The sequence below is a fragment of the Gallinula chloropus genome, assembly GCF_964237585.1.
Source record: "Gallinula chloropus genome assembly, chromosome: 1".
NCBI lineage: Eukaryota > Metazoa > Chordata > Aves > Gruiformes > Rallidae > Gallinula > Gallinula chloropus.
This window is the reverse complement of record NC_140085.1, coordinates 34,370,354-34,377,041: the sequence shown is the minus strand read 5'-3', so window position 1 is coordinate 34,377,041 and position 6,688 is coordinate 34,370,354.

Here is a 6,688-nt window from a genome sequence, read left to right as displayed (position 1 = left end):
CAGGAGGCACAGAGTACTCAGAGGGAGCTGTGGAAATGCCCTTTCCTGGGCCTGCCCTCTTACAGACCCAGTGATCTGTGGGAGCAGTCCCATGCTGCCAGGATTTCAGGTGTCCCCCTCATGATTTCCCCTGCAGGTCTCTCGCAGTGCTCAGAACGACTCACGCTGCAACCAACTGCTTCCAGTGTATCCCGGTTTTGGCAGCCCAAATGCCATCTCTAGCCAGGTATTTTCTGAGGAGCACATGTGGGGCAAAGTATGGATGGCACAGGAACAGGCTGCGGCGCGCCATGGCAATGTGTGTTACCCGCTCATTCAGTGAGTCAAGGCTCAGGAGCGCGGTCATGAAGAACTTCTGCCCTGGCTTGGCTCTTCAGCATCTTCTTGAAGACTATGAACTTCTTGTAGCTGACACGCCAGAAGGATGGGATGTCATCCAGAGGGACCTGGACAAGCTGGAGAAGTGGGCCCAGGTGAACCTCATGAGGTTGAACAAGGACAAGTGCAAGGTCCTGCACCTGGGTTGGGGGAATCCTTGTCATCAATACAGGCTGGGAGATGATGTTGATAGAGAGCAGCCCTGCAGAGAAGGACTTGGGGGTGCTGGTGGACAAGAAGCTCGACAAGAGCCAACAATGCACACTCGCAGCCCAGAAGGCAAATCACATCCTGGGCTGCACCAAAAGGAACGTGGCCAGCAGGTCAAGGGAGGTGATTCTGCCCCTCTACTTTGCTCTTGTGAGACCCGCCTGGAGTATTGCAACCAGTTCTGGAGTCCCCAGCTTAAGAAGGACATGAAACTGTTGGAGCAGGTCCAGAGGAGAGCCATGAAGGTGATCAAAGGGCTGGAGCACCTCTCTTATGAAAACAGGCTGAGAGTTGGGGTGGTTCAGCCTGGAGAAGAGGAGGATCTGGGGAGATCTTATAGCTGCCTTCCAGTACATGAAAGGGCCTACAAGAAAGCGGGAGAGACTTTTCTGAAGGGCATGTAGTGATAGGATGAGGGGGAATGGTTTTACATTGGAAGGTTTAGGTTGGACATTAGGAAAAAAAATCTTAACTGTGAGGGTGGTGAGGCACTGGAACAGGTTGCCCAGAGAGGTGGTGGCTGCCCCCTCTCTGGCAGTGTTCCACGGCCAGGTTGGATGGGGCCTTGAGCAGCCTGGTTTAGTGATGGTGTCCCTGCCCATGCCAGTGGAGGTAGAACTTGATGATCGTTGAGGTCCCTTCCAGCCCTAACCATTGTATGATTCTCTAGGGGAAAAAAATCCCCAAAACTCTTATCACACTTGTTGCAGCTGGGTGTATGTTTAAAGTTAGGAAATCCCTTTCGTCCACAGTTGAAGTTCTTTCATAGTCCTTCTGGGTGCAGCATGGGTGCTAGAAGTGCATCTTGCCAAAGTAAGTGCTATGCCACAGTCATCGGTCGGAGTTTCCCGGAGGTTGTGAAGTAACAGGTGCAGTCTCAGGGCACTTTGCTGGCGCAGGGTCTACCCTCTGCCAGGAGCTGTTGCAGCAAGTGTGCCTGGCAGGAGGTCATGCGTTGCAGTTGCTCACCTTTAAATCAGCTCTTTCCCCCGTTAAGTTATGCCTGGCTTTGCTCCATGGTTTGGTGCCTGGTGGTGTGGTTTCTTCAGCTGCATGGGGATCTTACTCATGTTTATAAATATCTTAAGCATGGGACACAGGGGAAATAGCCAGCCTCTTTCCAATGGTCTGTGGAGACAGAACAAGGGGCAATGGCCTCCAAGCTAGAGCATAGGAAGTTCCACACCAACATGTGGAAGAACTTTTCACAGTGAGGGTGACAGAGCCCTGGGACAGGCTGCCCAGGGAGGTTGTGGAGTCTCCTTCTCTGAAGATACTCATGACCCATCTGGATGCCTACCTGTGCGACCTGAACCAGCCAAAGCAGGGGGGTCAGACCCAATGATCTCTCAAGGTCCCTTCCAACCCCTACAGTTCTGTGATTCTCCTCCTGTGGCAGGCAGAGGCATGTGGCCACCCGCGCTAACCGCTGCCCCCCTGCCTACTGCGTGGGGAACAGCCCAGCTGAGCTCGTGGTGATTTTATTGCTACTGAAAGTATTTTGGTTTTGCTGTTTTCTTTTTTCATTTCCTAGCTCTGAAAGGGCACAGCCCGGGGCAGGGCGGGGAAGAGAAGCATGGGCACGCACAGCAAGGTTTGAGTTCTACTCATGATCTCTGTCGTGGCTTACGCAGCAAGTCACGGCACGTGGAGCTGTCTCACCTGCAGCTGCACAGAGATGACGGTGCTGCCCTGCCTTGTGGGAAGGCAAACGGGCAGTTTTCTTACGGTACCATGATGTGCAAGAGCTAGGGAGGCCTGATGTCATCCAGCCGGGCTCCTCCTCCCTCCTCTGCCTCTCCTGCCAGGTGGCCATTGGGCTGTCAGTCGTTCCTTGCGACTCCCCTGGCTGCGGGGAGCGTTGCGGCCGGTGCCCTTTCATTGCCGGGTGACACGACGCGTGCCCAGACTTCAGAGCCTGGCACAGTGCAGCCAAGTTGAGGACTGAGAAGTCCACAAGTTGCTCCAAGTGCTTCTGGGTGGCCGAGGGTGTGCCTGCAGCTCTGCAGGGCTGCGCTCTGGGAGGCTGGATCTGCTGGCGAGGGGCTTCACAGGGAGTGGTTTGAGTTTGTGAGTCATCGGGGAATTCAAGGCTGGTTCTTGGAAGTCAAGTTCTCCCCAGCTTCTTTGTGGTGTTCCTGGGTACGTGGCAGCGTGTTCTTACCCCGCCGTGGCTTCCAAACTGTCTTCAGGCGGTTTTAGCGTTAGCCTGGGTTACATTAAGGGTAACCATAGGCCCAATTAGTCGTTTTATGTCCAGTCACATTCCGTGCATGGAACTATCATGATTGGGATTCACAGATAACAAGTTACTCTGTCAACCCAGTCGTGTTCCTTCAGCTACCACGGCCGCCTCAAAAGGAGTTGGGTCGCGTTCAACACGACCCAACGCGACAGGCTCAAGTGAAGGAGTGTTTTATTCAAGCCACAGGCACACGGTTTCTTTGGATTGCTGGTGATAAATTAATTCACTGTCTGCAAAGCATTAGTAAATACTAAAGGTCTTAATTACTAATGCGTTAAAAGATGTACAGTAACTCTATAGAGATTTCTGAGTTTCCCGGGGAGGCACTTGGTGTGACCAAGTGTCCAGTTCTTACCCAAAGGCATCCCTATGTGGGAGGAGAGAGGCTCAGCCCATTGGCTGGTCCCAGGGATCAGGGTGCAAGGGTGTCTTCCCTGACACGGTGGTATCTTCCCTAACACAGCTCAGATTTTGGGTTAGTTTGATGTCATTTCTTCTTTTTAAGGTGGAGCTTGAGGGACTCTAGACATACAATTCACCAAAAGGACAGCATTTTGTCAAATTCATGACAGGTTGTGGGCCAGGGACAGGTGCAGGGATGCACCTCATCAGGTCTGTCTTAACCCTCAAGTTCCATGTTATCACAGAGTTTGGCCACCGTGTCTCAGCTTTGCTCCATCCTCTGCGTAGCTGTCTCGGAGTTGATAGGTCAAGCTCTCCTGACGTTATTGACCTTCAAAATTGCCTCAGAACTTACTATGAAGGAGGCTGTTTAGGAACTTTATGGCTGAGTGGGTGCCTGGCAGCTCAGCTGCTTATCACCCTGGGATGTCCTGTAAATGCTGAGCCTTTCGAAACAGGGTGTAAGTCACTGTTACCTCGAGTCATCATCCCATGGCCTGCTGGTTGTGTCACAACTCGCTGGTCCTCACAATGTCATTGCCATTCTTGCTGTGGCTTCTCCCTCTCTGGGGGTGGGGGGGGTGGAGTGGGGGGGGGGGGGTTATCTGAGCTGATACCTTTAAAAAAGCTGATTGCTTTTACCTCGATGAAAAGGAATGTTAGAGGAACAACAAACAAAAGTCACCAAGCTGCAGCATGGTAAGGCCTGTCTCCTGCTCTGATGTTGGGTGGCTTTTGGACAGCTCTTTGAACAGCTTCTGGGTGGATTTGCTGCAAACTGTGTTCTGAGAGGGTTGAGAGGGTTTGCTGGTTTTGCTGTGTGTGGGTTTAAAGCCACATGTCTGCTGGCGAGTTTCCATCCTGGCTAGGCGTGAATTTTTCTGGTACCCAGATGTCTGCTTGTCCCTTGCCTTTGGGCAGGGTCCTCTGTGTTTTCCGCTGTTTAGGATGGAGTTACATGGTGAATCGTGAAGTATGAAACAAGTTCTCCAGGATGGGAGGTTGTGCTCTCATCCCAGCTCTGCTGCTGGCCTGGGTGGGCTCCTCGCTGGCCTGGGGTGCCCAGGTTAGCTGGAGCTCAGTCCCTCTGGTGAAGGGAGTGGTAAAGGCAGAGGAAAGCCAGTGGTACATTCTTTTTCCCTTGGAATAAGACCTTAGAAACAAAAGTTGGTGTGATTATGTCATTCCAGTAGTAATGACACTGGGGTAACGAAGAACAGGAGTGGGTGCTGTTCCGAGTGCACCTCCCTGTGACTCTTGGATGGGCCGTACCCTTCACTGCCCAAGAGCTCTGCTGCTGCTCTGGGCAGTGCGATGTGCTGGTGGGACTGTCCTGTCAGCCTCACCGGGCTCAGGAAGGCTCACAAGGGTCACAACTTCAACTCTCCCATCTGTCATAAGCCTCAGTGAAGTCTTGGCCAACTGACCTGCAGCTGACCCTGTAGGTAAACCCACGGTGCACCAAAAGTCTAATCCACTTGCCACAGCCCATGTAACACCCATGCTGCATGGGCTTGGGTGTGTTTTGTATCCTCCCCCCCCCCAATACCAAGTATCACTGTGTTGTTGTTAGAACTCTCTAAATGTGCAGGGTCGTTGAACTCCCAGGAACTCCCTAGGAACTCCCAGGAACTCCCTGGGACACAGGCAGGAAGAGCTTAGGGCTTGACACAAGGTCATGGAAGTCCATCTCCTTATGCCATCTTTGGCTTGATGTGGCTGCAGGGATGCCCTGTATCAGTGAGAGGGAGGTAGGGGTTGAATCCGTGGGTGAAGAGGGTCTCTGACAGGGGAGGGACTTTTTATCAGGGACTTCTGCAAAAAGGGACTGTTTACAAGGTCAAGTAGTGACAGGCCAAGGGGTCATGACTTTCAGCTGAAAGAGGGCAGACTTAGGGCAGACATTAGGAAGAAATTCTTCCCTGTGAGGGTGGTGAGGCCCTGGCACAGGCTGCCCAGAGAAGCTGTGGCTGCTCCCTCCCTGGCAGTGTTCAAGGCTGGGCTGGATGGGGCTCTATGCAGCCTGGGCTAGTGGAGGGTGTCCCTGCCCATGGCAGGGTGGTTCCTTTCCAGTCTAAACCAGTCTGATTCTGTGTCAAGCTCACATAAAATAGTCATTCTATGATTCTCACCCCCGAGCTGGCTATTTAACCCCTTGCATTTCGGGGGTGCTGAGGTTACATAGCAAAGCTGCATGGCTGGAGCATGTTTGCATTAGAGACACTCAGAGGCAGACCTTGTGCTTCCAAGACATGTCACCATACCTTCAGAGGGAATAGCTTAGGGTTTATCAGTGTGACAGTCATTCAGCTAGAGGTACCATGAATGGCATGTGGTGACAACTGTGCAAGCTGAGGGTCTGGCAGCCTTTTCTCCTCCATGCTCTCTAACAGCTGGTTCCCCTCCTTCTGGGTGTGTGTGCACCCTGAGGCTTTGGGTCCTGCTGCTGGGGGAAGAAGGGGAGCAGCTCCGCTCCCCTCTTGGCTTTGAGCAGAGAGGGATGTGCTGTGGTCATTAAGGCTCCTGCTGAACATCCACACCACAAACATTTGCACATCCATGTGCCTCTGGAACTCATGGAGAGGAAAAAAGGTAGCAAGTCTTCTTAGAGGAGACCCTACCTGCCACACATAAGCTGCCTTCCCGCTCCTCAGGAGCCCCCAAGTTTTGTTAAAGCCTCTGGACTTTGTTAGTTTCTTTTAGCCTGCCTGCCATTGCTCCGAAGCATCCAGGAATCCCCGGCTGTTTTTGATGGATGCTCTTCATAAAACATTCAGAGGTTGTAGCTTTAATTCCTGCAACACTTCTTTAGGAGTAATTACATGACAACCCGCTGCCAAAATTCCTTGGGTTTGGCTCCTGTGGTGATTTCTCCATGTTGGATTCCGATTGTTTACCACAGATAAGCAACAGGTACTGTGCTGCTGTCACCCCCTGTACTTCCCACGCAAACAGCCCATGGAAATGAGGATCAGGCTGCGTGCTTACTGCTGGTGTGTGGGTCTTGAGGAGGTGTAATAGGGGAAAAGTAAGAACCAAACATCAGTCAGGTTCAGGGTCCCACAGCCTGTGGCTGCTCACAGCTTCAGTGCCTTCTGCACAAGTAGTTTCTTCTGATTTTATTTGTTTGTTTTTAATCTACAGGTATGTGCCTCATTCATTATTTTTGACAGCTCCTGCATCGGGTAAGTACTATTTAGCAGCTGAAATCGGTTATGATAGCTGTAATATCCTTACTCCTGTCTCTGCTTTTTTAATAATCTGTTGATTAATGTGAGTATTTTAATAGTTAATGAAAAAGAAGAATGCTGCCAACCTGTAACTCAGAAGTTTACAGCTTACAGCCCACCTTTGTGATCGATGTACCTGTTTTAGACACTGGTGTTCAGTGTTTGCTGTGTGCAGGTTTGGGCCCCTTGCTCCATGGAGGACATTGAGGTGCTGGAGTGTGTC